Genomic DNA, 15,590 nt, shown 5'->3' with positions numbered 1-15,590 from the left:
GAGGTCTGGAGCGTAGGGCTGGCAAAATCTGTCCTGGCTGGATGCTCACTTTAACCCGGAAAGTGCGGGGCGCTGGCACAGGACGCACTGGGCTGTGAATGCGCACTGGAGACACCGTGTGTATCACCGCAAAACATGGTGCCTGACCGGTCACACGCTCCCCGCGGTGAGTACGGAGAGTTGGCACAGGACGTACTGGGCTGCGAAGGCGCACAGGAGACCTGGTGCGTATAGCCGTCCTCATTTGTACCGGAACTTTAACACACTTCTCAGGATGAGTACGGGCATCTGATGGCCAACACGCTCCTCAGGGAAAATGCCGTACATACTACGTCAAGCCAACAGCTCTCTCTCATCACCCCCCTCAACTATCTCACAGTACTCCTCGCTCAATCTCTCCCAATATTCCTCTTCACTCTCAGACTCACCCCTCGGCTTCGCCGACCAACCCTGTGAGCCCCCCCCCCCCAAAAAAACGTTTTCGGGCTGTCTTCGTATGCATTTTTAGATATAGGCCTATTGTAAATGTGTTTTATTGTATCATCACCATCTTTACTGTGAAAATAAATACAAATACAAACATAACTTGCATATTCATTTGACTGAGATAATGAACTGTCCATTAATCAACTCAGAAATTGAAAGAACAGCACCATGTTTGCAAAACAAGAGGTTCTAAGCTTATGTCAATATTACACAGCTTAGCTAATGGTTACAGAAATCAGGAATGAACTCTCTATCTACAGTGTATTTGGAAAGTATTCAGACCCCTTGACTTTTTCCACATTTTGTTATGTTACAGCCTTATTCGAAAATTGATTAAGTCGTTTTTTATCCTCATCAATCTACACACAATACCCCATAATGACAAAGCAAAACAGTTTTTTTGACATTTTTTCAAATGTATTAAAAGTAAAAAACTGAAATATCAGATTTACATAAGTATTCAGACCCTTTACTCAGTACTTTGTTGAAGCACCTTTGGCAGCGATTACAGCCTCGAGTCTTCTTGGGTATAACCTTTCCCCAGATCTGTGCCTCGATACAATCCTGTCTCGGAGCTCTACGGACAATTCCTTCGACCTCATGACTTGGTTTTTGCTCTGACATGCACTGCCAACTGTGAGACCTTATATACAGTAAACAGGTGTGTGCCTTTCCAAATCATGTCCAATAAATTGTATTTACCACAGGTGGACTCCAATCAAGTTGTAGAAACATCTCAAGGATGATTAATGGAAACAGGATGCACCTGAGCTCAATTTCGAGTCTCATAGCAAAGGGTCTGAATACTTATGTAGATAAGGTATTTCTAAAAACCTGTATTCGCTTTGTCATTATGGGGTATTGTGTGTGTGTGTGTGTGTGTGTGTGTGTGTGTGTGTGTGTGTGTGTGTGTGTGTGTGTGTGTGTGTGTGTGTGTGTGTGTGTGTGTGTGTGTGTGTGTGTGTGTGTGTAGATTGATTAGGGCAAAACATTATTTAATACATTTTAGAATAAGGCTGTAAAAGAAAAAAGTCAAGGGGTCTGAATATTTTCTGAATGCACTGTATATGAGTGACTGTGTTCAACACACCACCTGTTGTTATGTTGCACAGCTACTGACCAAGAAATGATGTTATTATGAAATATACATTTTTCTCAATTACATATATTGCTAAAATAAAGGTTTAAATAAAATAAAAACGGCAAAGAACAGCAGGCAGGTACCTCATAAATTATTACAAGACAAAAAGCAAATTAAATCAAGCCTGATGGTCTTATAAAAGCAAAAAGTAGTGGAATGGGATAATGTCTTGGTGTGAGGTGGAAAACATGCAATACATTATTTGTATGTATGCGGTACAGCACCTCCTCCAAGAGTATGAAGTAGGCTGTTTGAAAATGTTTGAATCCTAAGCAGCCTGCCTACACATTGTTTGAGTACAGTAGACAAACATAGCAACTGTGGTAGATCAAAGCTATGTACTGGAAAACCTTGGTAGAGCATGGATTTAGAATGTGTCTGTGTATGTTGATCTGAAGCTCTTGAACTTGAAGCTGTACTGCATATTCAGAGGTCTTTCAGACCAGAGAAGGTTCAGGGTCAGGGTCAGTGAGTTTCCAAGAAAACAAATACTTTGGGGACCCCTCTAAGTTTAACCTGGCGCTTGTCTAAAGAGACACAAACCACTCAATAGCTTGTGTTGCACATGTGCTCATTTAGCCAACAGCCTGATTGACCAGGGAAATGCAGCCCATGGGTGGGAGTCATAATCAGACCCTGCTGTCTGTTGGCACAGATTTTTTAATCTATATATTTTTATTTATTTAACCTTCATTTAACTAGGCAAGTCAGTTAAGAACAAATTCTTATTTACAATGACGGCCCACCCTGGCCAATCCCTAACCCAGACAACTCTGGGCCAATTGTGTGCCGCCCTATGGGACTCCCAATTACAGCCAGTTGTGATACAGCCTGGAATTGAACCAGGGTCTGTAGTGACCCCTCTAGCACTGAGATGCAGTGCCTAAGACCGCTGTGCTACTCGGGATCCCAGATGGTAGCTGCAGTGGGCCTCTGTCTGTCAGTAGCTCTTTCAGGCCAATTGTTGTCTAGCCTGGAGGACACAGGGGTCAGCTGGGTCAATCGCCCATCTGTGATACAAATCACAAAATACTGTATGGCCACGGGTTAACACTGCTCCTATCATATCACTCTGTGTGTTATAGGCTGCAGGTGCTTCTGACTGGAAAGCATGGATTAAATCTGACAAAATCGCCCTTTGTTCATGTACAGTATCACAATGAATCAATACATGCCCCTGTATTTGATACAAGAGCATTCACAAAATGACATGTGTTTCTTTGTGTGCAGGGAGGGATTGCAGCTGGTCAGATTTAAAGATATAGTACATTTCTCCTGGTCTTTGTTTAGTCCTCTCCCAGTGTTGATAACCTGGCTGAGAGTGACAGATAAAAAGTGAGGATGAAAACATCTGGATAAGGAGCTATTGGATGACCTCCATAAGGAGCTGGTCTGGGTAAAGCATTAGACACTGTGAAAGGAAGAAGGCTCTGGAAAACACACTCACAGGGAGAGAGAGGGCACGGTTTTCCTTTGAGCCCCCCTCCAAACCTCACCCTCCTTTACTGTCTATTCACAGAGGTACGTACCCTTGTTCCTCTCCTTCTATAAGTCTGTCCCACTTCTCTGTGGCCTTGATCTCTCTGTTTCATGTCTGTTTCTTTAGATGAGGGCTAGATTGTAAGCACCAGAACCACCTGTGTGTTTTGGTCCACATGTTGGTAAAGATACGTTTACTTGGCTAGCAGGGTTATGATTCAAAACACCGATGACACAATGTGTTCATTTGATCTAAACTGCAAGGCACTTTAATACTATGTTTTTTTCTCTTTGGTCGAATCTAGTCCAAGTGGCCCAGACAAACCCAGGAGTAAAGTGGTCTGATGCTCTGCCAGAGCTGGCCTTGTTACAGAGGTATTAGCTGGACTCAAGTGGCTACATTCCGGAACCAGGGGCCAGCTGTTTGCCCATGATTAGGCCTCCATTTTCAATGTCCCTGGGCCGGTGGAGGGAATTAGTGGCCCTTGAGTTGGCATGTGGGGGTGAGGGAATGAGGGGGTGTGGCTCTTTGTGGATGAGTGTGTGAGCGTTTTCTGTATGTTTGGCTCTGGGTTGGGTTCTGATCTAATTCATGGAAATAATTACTTAGACCTGACTCCGGTCATGCAGGCTCCTCATGCACCCTCTTTTTCTTTATATCCCCCCTCCTCTCTCTCTCCCTCCCCCCTCTCCTTCTCCCTCTTGCTCACCCTCTTTCTCCGCCCTCTCTCTTCCCTCTCTCCCCCCTCCCTCTCTCCACCTCTCTCTTTCTCTCTCTTCGTCTCTCACACACCCTCACCCTATTTCTCATCCCCTTCTCTCTCTCGTCCTCTTCTTCACACACCCTCCTGTCTCCTCTCTCTCTTTCACCCTTTCTCTCCTCTCTCTCTCTCTCTCTCTCTCTCTCTCTCTCTCTCTTTCTCTCTCTCTCTCTGTCCTACTCCTGTCTGTATTTTCACATAACCCCACAGCTCCACAGGGAGAGCCCAGAGGCAGGGCAGGCATCACAGGGCCCAAAGAGTGAGAGGCGCTAGCTAAAATAGCCCTGGATAAATAAAAAAGCGTGGGAACCCTCCGTTTGTTTCCTCCATTAGCCACATTTATCAGGGATCTGTGGAGGCTGTGTGCTAAGCCTCCATGTTGTTCTTTCATAGGGGGAGAGGGATGGTACCCTGCTATGATGTGAAATAAATCACTCTCAGACACGCTTTACAACTCCATTTTTATATCCTCCCGTTTCGTTTGTCTTGGCTTCAACCGCTCTTTTTGGGAGTTTCATTTTTGACAGTGTCTGATGTGCTTGAATGTGACTGGAATTACAAGGCTTACACTTCAGAAACAGGCCACATTATGCCTACAATCTGTACGTGGGTTCATTCTTTATTTAGTCCGCAACTAAAGGGGTTTATTTGGTCTGCTTCTCAATAAACTTGAAAGGTAATGAGAGACTCCAATTGTAACGGAGATGCATCTGTGTGCTCTAGTTTCCCTGAATTACACTGGCTGGCTGTTCCACAGTTCTACCAATATTTTAGTTCTAAAAACAGTACAGCGTATATGATGGGACAGAGGCAATATGAGAATAGCACACTTTTTGACCACCCACTTGTACTCCCACTGGGTCTCCTGCTTCAGCATGAACCTATATAACCTCTCTCCATCTGTTTCCATGTTGGTCCATCTGTCCCCCTCTGCCCTCCACCACAAAAGGGCTACTGTAGCTGTTACAGCTATAGTTATCACCCCCCCCCCCCCCAACACCCTCCACTTTCTCATATCAGTGCCTGACTGCAGTCAACAGCAGCATGCACTTATTAAAGCACGGTAATGGTCTCTCCTATTAAAGCAGAGTAATGTCTTGTCACACCTCTGGTGGCTGGTGTGTCAGAGAGGCCAATGTGTCACCTCACATCTCTTCACCTGGAACATCCATCTCCTGGGCACAGATGGCATCTCTGTGCCACCCAGGGTGTCCAACGCCTTAACAATTAACTTGTAGGGTTCAACTGCCTGCCATGCCCACCTGGTGTGATTGTGTTGCTCCCCCTCCTCTGGCGTCTACCATGTAGTGTGTCGGGCAGGCCACTGGTTGTTCTAATGACACAGTCCTCTCATTTAACATGAGTTCATAGTGTGTACAACCAGGGCCTCCGGAAGAGAAGCAGTGGGTGGCAAAGAGCACTTACACTTTCAATGTTTGAAAAGAAAAAGGAAGAGGAACCGTGCATTCACATAGTGATAAGTCCCATTACTATAATAAGATAATAGTAGACATGTTTGTGAGGGGGAGACGCTATAGTTGGGCAGTGTCCAGAGGCTCTGGGAAGCTGCCCTGTGGTCCTGGGAACTAGAGGTCCTGGGGCCATGGTGAAGCTGACGGCGCAGAGCGAGAGGAGGCTGCCTCTGGGTTCTCTATGGGTCCCCTATGGCTTGCTGGGTGGGTGAAGTCCCTAGTCTTGGTCCTGGGAACTGTGATGTGATGGGAGATGTTCTGCCAGGCTCCCAGGGCCCCTCTGGGAGCGTGGAAAGGGGACAGGGGAAGAGTGGCTGCAGCAGGTCAGGGTCTCTGTGCTGCTTCCCAGCGCTCCCCGTCCCTGCCCTGCCAGGGTCAGAGGGACATGGTCAAATCAGTCCCTTGCTGAAGAGCAACCCTGCCTTGCCTGAGAGGATGAGGGAGAGTGCCCTGGCAATGTCAGATTCACACACATTACTAAGAGGGTAACTGGAATCTAGTTTTGATAGCTATCCTTAGAGTTGAGTGAGTGTGTGTGCATACTGTGTGTGCTTACTGTATTATGTAAGACTGCTACTGTATGTTTACCTGGGCTTGTGTAGCATGTTGTGTATATTTTGTATATATGGTATGTGTGTGACTGGTTGCAGTTGAGAGGAGTCATGTGAGAAGTCTCTCAGAGTGGGGCGATCTGTCTGTTTTGGTGGGTCTTTGTTTACAGGATGGATGTGTGTGGTGTGTGTGTGGTGTGTGTTTATCCAGCCCTGAGGAGATAATGGCCACAGCTCTGACACCACACTTAACACAGGACTGATGACTCTCAGGTGAACAGCACACACACGTCAGACTTTGATGAATTGCTAACGGGCCTGAGCTGCCTCCTGATTTACATTCCTGGGCCCCGATAACACTGCATGGTCTTCTGGTCCTCCGTCCTGTGGAGTCCTCTGTACACACTGAGCATGTATGGAGGACTGACTGATTGTCGACAATGGTAAGCTGTCTGTGTTACATGGAGAGGGTAAGACAGATGGTCATGTATGTCTCCTGAACACTCTGACTTTCCCAATCGTCCCATCGTCTAGACAAGCCTACCCAGTAACACATTTGGAGGAAGTAAGCATCGTAGTGTTTATGTGAATGAAATACCTGTTGTATATAGTGTTGTCTATGTGCCTATCTGTGAGTATGCTGATGAACGGTGTACACTGCTGCATTATAGAGCTTTATTGTGTGGCTTGGTTGAGTCACAGGCCAGGGTTGAGAGTGGGCATTTGTTGGGGGACTAGGGTGGGCGTACTGTGTGTGTGCGTGTGCGTGTGCGTGTGCGTGTGTGTGTAGGAGAGGACGCCAGGCTGTCTCCAGGCTAGGGCTGAGCCGCAGGAAGAGCACCCCATAAATCAGGGCAGATTAGAGAGAGGCCGCTGGGCCTTCGCTACACAGCCCCGTGCTGCTTAATATCAGAGAGAGCCCCACCGACCGATGGCCTGGCTCTGCCTGCCTGCCTGCTGAAGGCCTGCTCTCATTAAACCTTAACACACACACTATAAGCCCTCCCTAGTCCCCCAACGACTGCCTGCTCCGAGCCCCCACCCCTGTTCTGTTCTGCTTGATTTATAGTATTTTTTATTGTGCTACTGATATTGATTAGTGCATTGTTGGGAAAGAGCAAGCAAGAAACACATTTCACTTTACTTGTGCATGTGACAATAAAAACTTGAAACACACACTCCCGACACTTATGCACATTCACAAACACACACACAGTCTCACAGACATGACACGTATGCACATTCACAAACACACACACAGTCTCACAGACATGACACGTATGCGTACCCGCACACCCACACACACACACACACACGCACGCACGCACGCACGCACGCACACACACACACACACACACACACACACACACAGTCTCCTCTGAATCAGAAAGACAAAGGAAATGTGGAGAGTTTGTTTCCCCCCTTATTTAACAGATGTAATTAATTATAGGCTGTGAGAGTTTCTTACAGATATTAATCTATTTCATTTGGCAAACATAAAGAAAGGACTGTTCAGTTCATTACTTATACAAGTTGCAGAATACAATAAGACCAGTGGATAGATGTAATGCATATAGGAGACATAATCACATTGGAGCCATGGCAGAAGCACAAACATTCATTAATGTTATGTTTGCTTGTGTTCATGTACTATTACATCTCGATTAGGAGAGGATTCACGGTTAGCAATTATAAACTTGAAGCAATGTCTTCAGACAGGGAAGTTTTCATCCTCGACATGAATAGCTACATGTGCCAGAAACCTGAGCTTGTATTGGTGCGTATGTCTCAGCAGGCAGTGTCCACAGTCTGGCGCACCACACATACCACTTAGCAGCACCACCACCGGGCTACAGTCAGTACTCCCTCCCACCTGTCAATCATTCACAAGCTAGACTTTGATTGGATACGTGTTATGGAGCAATAATAAAAGGGCATGGCAACAGGACATGGGTGCTTTTGTCTCGTTATAATCATCTGCTAGTCTTACAACTTGTGCTTTTGTTTTGACTCGTGTGGTTCAAGGGGAAGTGCATGTCATGTACAAAGTGTGTTCTAAAATAAGGATTTGTGTTTGAAGGTATGCATACAAGTACAGTATACTGCTGCTTTGGTTAAATATACAGAGGTACATTTTTATCTCATCATCTCAGATGTTTTCTCAAAGAGGAGATGGGAGAGGATTCAAAAAGTACCCACAAAGACAAAGGGGGTGAAAGTGAGAACATTTCACATGCTGACCACAGAGACTCCCAGCATCCTCCCTGTTCCCCCAGCCGCAGCCTATCTGCCCAGAGCGTCCTTTCAACACTCCCTGAGCCGTCTGAGGTGAAATGCCACTTCCTCTTCCGCTGGCCCACACTGAAGCCATTCCCAAGTCGCATTTCTCAAGCATTGCTTTATGGGAACGGTTAAATATAACTTTGGCAACGAGCAGAGGCACAATAATCAAACAGTTTACTGCACCTTTACCCCATTTCTCCCTGTTTCTAGGTGGTCTGGCTAATGTTTCACCGTGCTGTCACCCACTCACTCCAAGCCGTCTACTGTCCAGCCAGCAAATCAGTCAAATCCACTAGGCTGGGGACAGACAGACAGGGCCAAGAAGCTCATCTACTTGCCAGGGACAGAGGGATTTCTGGATGGATGTACTGCAGGGAACAGTCTGTTTAGAAACCTAGGTTCTCTGATTCCCTGTCTATCACAGTCTACCCAGAGCCATGTCTTGTGTTGCAGCCTGTCGCATAAATCCATAATGGAGTCCTGTTTGTGCCGGAAGCCTCTCTTTGATCATATGACCACAGATACAACATGAGGAGGCCAGAGAACGGGAGAGGTGCTGGTGTTGCGTAGTGCACGATTACAGCAAGAGTCTGACGAGTAACATTCCTCAACAGCTACACAGCTGCATTCACACAAGCATCATGATGAAGCCCTGGTTATCTTACACATAACCAGAATTAAAAGACCAGACGAGATGGTAGACAACATCTTTTCCAGGAACATGAAGGGCTGAGAGAAGTTACAGATGGAGATGAATGTGTACGGCTGTGATTCTGATGATGTTGTCTTGAGAGGAAACACTGATGAATTATCAGGGGCAGATGGATGAAAGGTCTCTCAGAGGATAAGATCTGGCCTTGTCCCTGGCTGCTCTCTGCCCATATGTGGACTGGATTTAGTGTGCAGCGCGAAGCTCGTAGAGCAGCCTACACTCTTTCCCCAGTCTGCACAGCGTTAGCCCAGTTCAGCTAAAGTGGGAGTGGTGGTGCTGAAAGAGCATGTTTTTCTGTGATGAGAAACAGGGGAGGGATGGCAGAGGTTTAATCACTTCAGATCAGTCAACGGGGGGAGGAAAGGAGAGGCCTGGGCTCACGAAGGGAGGGAGTCTCAGCTGGCCAACTTCCTCTCTCTCTCTCTCTCTCTCTCTCTCTCTCCCTCCTTCCCACAAACAAAGAAAACAATCGTATATCTGACGCGTCATCGGCTCCCTCTGTTTGCTTACGCCTGCAGTGCTTGTCAGTACATGCAGACTTACGGCTACTTGAGATGATTTTTCCAGGATCTGCCTTGGCTCTTGGTTGTAGATACATGGGGCTGTGTGTTTTATACCCATATAGACCATGCTTAGGCTGAAGTATTGTAAAGCTCAAAGACCAAGAACTCATGGAGTCATTGTTCCAAGTTACTGCTCCCCTAAGCCCTCTTTACACTGTGACAAATGTAAGATGTAAGATGCCGGTTAGAACCAAAGGGACCATTCCCTCCTTCGCTCTCTTCCCCCTCTCTCGCTCTCTGCACACATACAGTATGGAAAATTACACCTTGGCCAAAATGGGATGTTTCTCAACTCATCTCTAAATGCTAAAGATCAGACTACACCATCCTAGCTTTACAGAAAGGTGCTAGGGCAGGGTTGAGGAGAGCGCTTGATGTAACATATTCCATCAAAGTTGTACTTCTCTTAACATAACAAAGGGGCTTTGAGCTACTGTTTGGAAGGCTGATCCTGATTCCTAACAGCAAGCAACACTACTATGGTTAGAAGGGCCAGCAGTTTTGAAATAAATAAATGGCTTGGTTTAAACACCTGTTACAGTTTAAGCTGTTTTGGTATTTCTGAGATTGATTCTGGCCCAAGGAGCTGATTAGTGAGAATAAAGACAGCCATAGTGCCAGTTTGTTTACACATTACTGCAACCTGCTGAGCCTAATTTAAACTATGTGTGTGTGTGTGTGTGTGTTGCAGGTGTAGAGTCCTATCAACTCTGTTTTCTTTTTTTCCAAATAAGTTTTCTCTGTTGAATTTTTCCAGGTTTTTCCCATTTCTTTCAGGTTTTTGCTTTTAAAATCTCACTTTTTTGGGGGGAAAAACTAAATAACATGTTCTCAGTCCACAACTAATGCCACATCAGTAGACTACTTTTGAGGTCTAAGAAATGTTGATTTTGGAGTGTAGTTACCCTTTAATTAAACTGTGTACTAGCAAAAGACTGTTGTTTGGTTATGAGTGTTTCTGTACCATATGTGATCACGGTAGAGTTTGCAAAACAAATACCCACTGGATTGATGCAAATAATCAGGTAGGCATACGATGTGAGTCCGGCATGACTGTGTTCATGTGCTTTTGAAGGTGAAACAATTCTTCAACCAATAAGATTTTAGCAGCTGGATAAGATAGCTAACGTTGATAATAATTAGGTTGGCTAGCTTGCTTTAGATCATCTTTTGGTTGACTGGGAAACTCGGGTTAGAAAATTCTCAATTTCCCACTTGCAATTACAACTTGGAGGGTCGTTCAAGTGAAATTTCCCAACTCATATAACATGTAAATGCCCCATAACATTTCATTGAGAAGGTTTTTGGGAAAGCCTTTCCATCTACCAGAAGACAGTTATCATTAGCATCACTAACAGCTACACAAATTGGCAGACATAAGCGAACAACGCACACACAGAGACAGGGGCATTCCCATGTTGTTGTATCTTCAGAAAGTTACCGAATATACAATTCACTGATGCATTCTGTTTGTCTTATGATAAACTTGGGCAAATTAACAAATGTTCTAATAAGTTTGATACATTTAATTGATTTCCTACTAAGTTCAATAGCTACTGTTTTTTATGTTGTTGAAATCCGTTTTAACATATGTATTCTGTCATTCAGTCCACGTTGTCTGCATTGCAGATTTTATACATCCCTACAGGTATCACAAATCCCCATTGCAGATTTTATACGTCCCTACAGGTGTCACAAATCCCCATTGCAGATTTTATACGTCCCTACAGGTGTCACAAATCCCCATTGCAGATTTTATACGTCCCTACAGGTGTCACAAATCCCCATTGCAGATTTTATACGTCCCTACAGGTGTCACAAATCCCCTAAAGACGTCACAGGGGTCGTGTTCCTCTGCTCAGATGTTGCATGCATCAACCAATGGTTGTGTGCCACGTCATCGCCTGTGCTATGGAGCACCAGATTGCTATAACATATGATGTGGTTAGCTGAGACGTAAAATAGCTATCCAGGCGTTGTAAAATCTGGCATGCGTCAGCAGGGGAACACGATCGGCATGCTTCTGCCTTAATTGATTGCTTTGTTTATAAATCCTGTTGGCTCCGACCTGATGTACTTTTAATCCTTGTGTCAGAGTGGCCAGCCAAGGGAAGGTGGGGCCAAGGGATAAGGTCAGCAGGGAAGAGGAGCTAGAATCTTTAGATGCCTTGGGTTTATCAAGAAGATCAGGGTCAAAGAATGATGTAACCATTTTGATGAGCATGGAACAACAAAATGAGTACATATAGAATAATTTGTATAACTGATTGCCATTTCATTAATTATTAGTGTTGTGTTTGGAATTTTAGGAGAAAGACATTAGGTAGCTCTTTCTTTATGGTATAAAATAGGAACTTCAGAAACCTGAAAAAAGTGAGAACTAGAAGCTGGTGAACAGACTTCAGGTAATTAGCTATAATTAGTTACCGTAGCTTGGTATCAACCCCCTCACAGCTTGTGAAGAACAATTAGTATAAATAGATCAGAATTGGCATGCCTGTGTAAATGCAGTCGAAGTCACATAACAATTCAAATGCATTTTCATTTGATTCATTCAATTGGTTTAAGTTGGATATGTGATAGAGTGTAGTATTTGGGTAAACACTACGCTGCCCCAGGAAGACTTCAGTCAGTTAGCTAATAAGCAATAGCAAACTAGTTAATGATCCCTTCACAGCTTGTTAGCCAATTACAGCAACTTCCAGGAACTTTTCTATAGTGTTACTGTTAAAGAGCCACTGAACACGTCAACTGAACACGTGTTTTTCTGTTGCTCGTTAGAAAAACAGAATTTCCACGTTTGGCTAATAATGTTTGTCCCCCATGAGACAACGTAAACACGGAAGCCTATTTTATTTCCTCAAAATCCCAGAAAGAATATAAGATAACTCAAGATATCTGTAATAAATTTTTATGTTTTTGCCTAGTATACTTTTGTTGTGCAATTTTAAATCTAACTAAGGTCTTTGGTGCGGCATTTCTCAAGTAAAAAAATGTGTGATGTGTTGTATTATCTTAACAAAGTCGGGCTGCTGGGCAGGTCTGTCTCATTGTCTATGCTATTGGATAGAGAGTAATCACCACAGCTGTTCAGCCCATGTTAGGGGAAAAATGTATATCGTCAAATCATAACCCAACCTTCATTTGCCCGTTGTGACGCACAGATGTTCCAAACTCCGTTTTAGACGAGACTGACAATTTGACCAGAAGTATCCTATTTACAATTTGTAGTAAATTTTGACACTATAATAACTGTTTCTGACTCATAATTATGTCACATAGGACGTTTTCAAAGGGATTTGTCATTTTTTAAAGGCAGTCGCTCTTTAGTAAATACTTAGTTGGACATTTGTTTTTTTTTTCAAAGTGGTTGACAAGGTCACCAGCTTCTAGTTCTCAAAGTGGAAAAGAGTTTCCTTGGGTTGAAGGCATAGGCTTTGAATTTACAGTGATAGAAATCGGCTTTAGCAGTGGATACAGAAGAAGAGAAGGCAGAGAGGAGGAAGTGGAAGGATGATTAGTTTTCCTCAGTGGTGAAAAAGTACCCAATTGGCATACTTGATTAAAAGTAAAGATACCTTAATAGAAAATGGCTCAAGTAAAAGTGAAAGTAATCTAGTAAAATACTACTTGAGTAAAAGTATTTGGTTTGAATATACTTAAGTATCAAACGTAAATGGAATTGCTAAAATATATTTTTGATATAAAATATATAAGTAAAAGTATAAATCATTTCAAATTCCTTATATTAAGAAAACCAGACGGCATAATTTTCTTTATTTTATTTTATGGATAGCCAGGGGCATGCTCCAACACATAATTTACAAACGAAGCATGTGTTTAGTGAGTCCGTCAGATCAGAGGCAGTAGGGATGACCAGGGATGTTGTCTTGACAACTGTGTGAATTGGACCATTTTCCTGTCCTGCTAAGCACTCAAAATGTAACAAATACTTTTGGGTGTCAGGAAAAATGTATGTTGTAAAAAGTATATCATTTTCTTTAGGAATGTAGTGAAGTAAAAGTAAAAGTAGTCAAAAATATAAATAATACAGTAATGTACAGAAACCCCAAAAAACTACTTAAGTGGTACTTTCAAGTATTTTTACTTAAGTACTTTACACCACTGGTTTTCCTCAATTTTTCTGTGTGCACGCAGGGAGTCACTCAGAGCAAGAGGGAGGGTGGAGTCGGCCTGAAGGAAAAGTGACAGTTGGAGTCCCACTACGAGGTATGAAGGAGAGTCTGAGGAGCGGGGTGGCGAAAGAGATTTCTACTATTCAATTCACATTACATCCTCGCGACATTCTTGGGCCACAGCTCAAATTGACCGTACATTTCACAGTAACCTCTAACCATATTCAACAATGACAGAAAGTTTATTTTAAAACACATTACACTATTGAATAATGCAACCATACCATATTACACTCTTCAATAATGCAACAATTCACAAGCATGTACTTTATGTGCAGACAATAAAAGGGTTTATTTTCTCATCTGTAGGCTACACTCATTACATTTTAGCTTCAAGACAAAAGCACAGAGTTGCTAACCACATGTCTTCATCAAGTAATGTTAACCTATCAAAAATGAACGATTAACCCTCTCATACGAATATAAAAGTACTGTAGGTCTACCTTACATTACAACAAACCAGGCTTCATTTTGATCAATATCATGCAAATCATTAAAAACAAAAACATGGGTATAAGTGAATTCACCACAACAAACTATTTTATATGGAATGATTTGTCAACGTGCACAATTAGTCTGTGCTTCAGTCTGTAGCCTACTGATGACAACGACAGCTGCAGGTAGCCTAGCCTGTTTACTCTGTTCCCATCTGGGCCAGGGGTAATGTAACGTCATGTTTTTATGGACTAAGTTATGTATTTATAGCCTTTATTTGTGTTCTGAGAAAATGTGAATGTGATTGAATTTGGTTTATATTCACACTTCGGGTGGCTTGGCTACCTAGACCTTTTTAATCCAGAATTATTGACTGGAATGAATCAACCAACACAATAGTGATGACATACTGTATGAGTATATTTTTAATTACAGATCCAAAGGCCTACCCGATGCAATCCTGCATACAACCATCTCAGCCCTGACAGTTTTTGTCCAATCACAGTTGTTGTCTCTTTGTCTGTGTAAAGGGTTGTCTTTTTTAACCATATGACCTGATTAGAGAAATAATCTGGTCCCATCACAGCCCTTATAGAACACTTTTTACAGCTGATTTACTACTATGTACAAATTACCTCAACTAACCTGTACCCCTGCACACTGACTCGGTACCGGTACCCCCTGTATATAGCCTTGTTATTGTTATTTTATTGTGTTACTTTTTATTATTTTTTTACTTTAGTACTATGATTACTATGATTATTATGACTACTATGACTACTATGATTATTATTATTTGACAATGCTGGTCATTTATGAACATTTGAACATCTAGGCCATGTGCTGTTATAATCTCCACCCGGCACAGCCAGAAGAGGACTGGCCACCCCTCATAGCCTGGTTCCTCTCTGGGTTTCTTCCTAGGTTTTGGCCTTTCTAGGGAGTTTTTCCTAGCCACCGGGCTTCTACACCTGCATTGCTTGCTGTTTGGGGTTTTAGGCTGGGTGTCTGTACAGCACTTTGTGATATCAGCTGATGTAAGAAGGGCTATATAAATAAATTTGATTTGATTTGATTTAGTATATTTGGTAAATATTGTCTTAACTCTTCTTGAACTGCACTGTTGGTTAAGGGTTTGTAAGGAAGCATTTCACGGTAAAGTCTACACTTGTTGTATTTGGCTCATGTGACAAATAAAGTTTGATTTGATTTGATTTACGTCATACGCTCCAACTAGGGTCCAGAGTTGGTTAGATTAGCCTACTACCAGATCAGGAAAAACTCTGGGACCCAGGAAAACATTCCCCTCCCACCACTCTGGTACCTGTGGTGCCACCTCTGAAATCACCGCACAATGTTACAAATGAAAAATATGTCCTATTTGTATGATCTACTTTTGTATGTTTTTAGGTGGTGGGGATAGGCTTCCATAGTTTTACGTGGCTCAGTGCAGCTGGCAGCTACTGCAACAATTTCAGAATGTAACAGGCTGTTACTGCAGTTTCAGAATG

General features: G+C 43.3%; 1 long non-coding RNA gene across 1 annotated transcript in view; it reads left to right on the top strand.

Moving 5' to 3' along the window:
• The window catches only part of LOC115154592 (uncharacterized), a 57,820-nt gene extending 43,061 nt beyond the window's left edge, over window positions 1–14,759 (top strand). Inside the window, exons 2-3 of the long non-coding RNA XR_003867915.1 lie at window positions 13,607–13,678; window positions 14,515–14,759. This is a non-coding gene — a long non-coding RNA (uncharacterized LOC115154592). The remainder of the gene's footprint in view (window positions 1–13,606; window positions 13,679–14,514) is intronic.
• The last annotated feature ends 831 nt before the right edge of the window (window positions 14,760–15,590 follow it).

The sequence above is a fragment of the Salmo trutta genome, chromosome 19, assembly GCF_901001165.1.
Source record: "Salmo trutta chromosome 19, fSalTru1.1, whole genome shotgun sequence".
Classification (NCBI taxonomy): domain Eukaryota; kingdom Metazoa; phylum Chordata; class Actinopteri; order Salmoniformes; family Salmonidae; genus Salmo; species Salmo trutta.
Note: the sequence above shows the minus strand (reverse complement) of the source record. Positions and strands in the feature narration are given on the sequence as shown.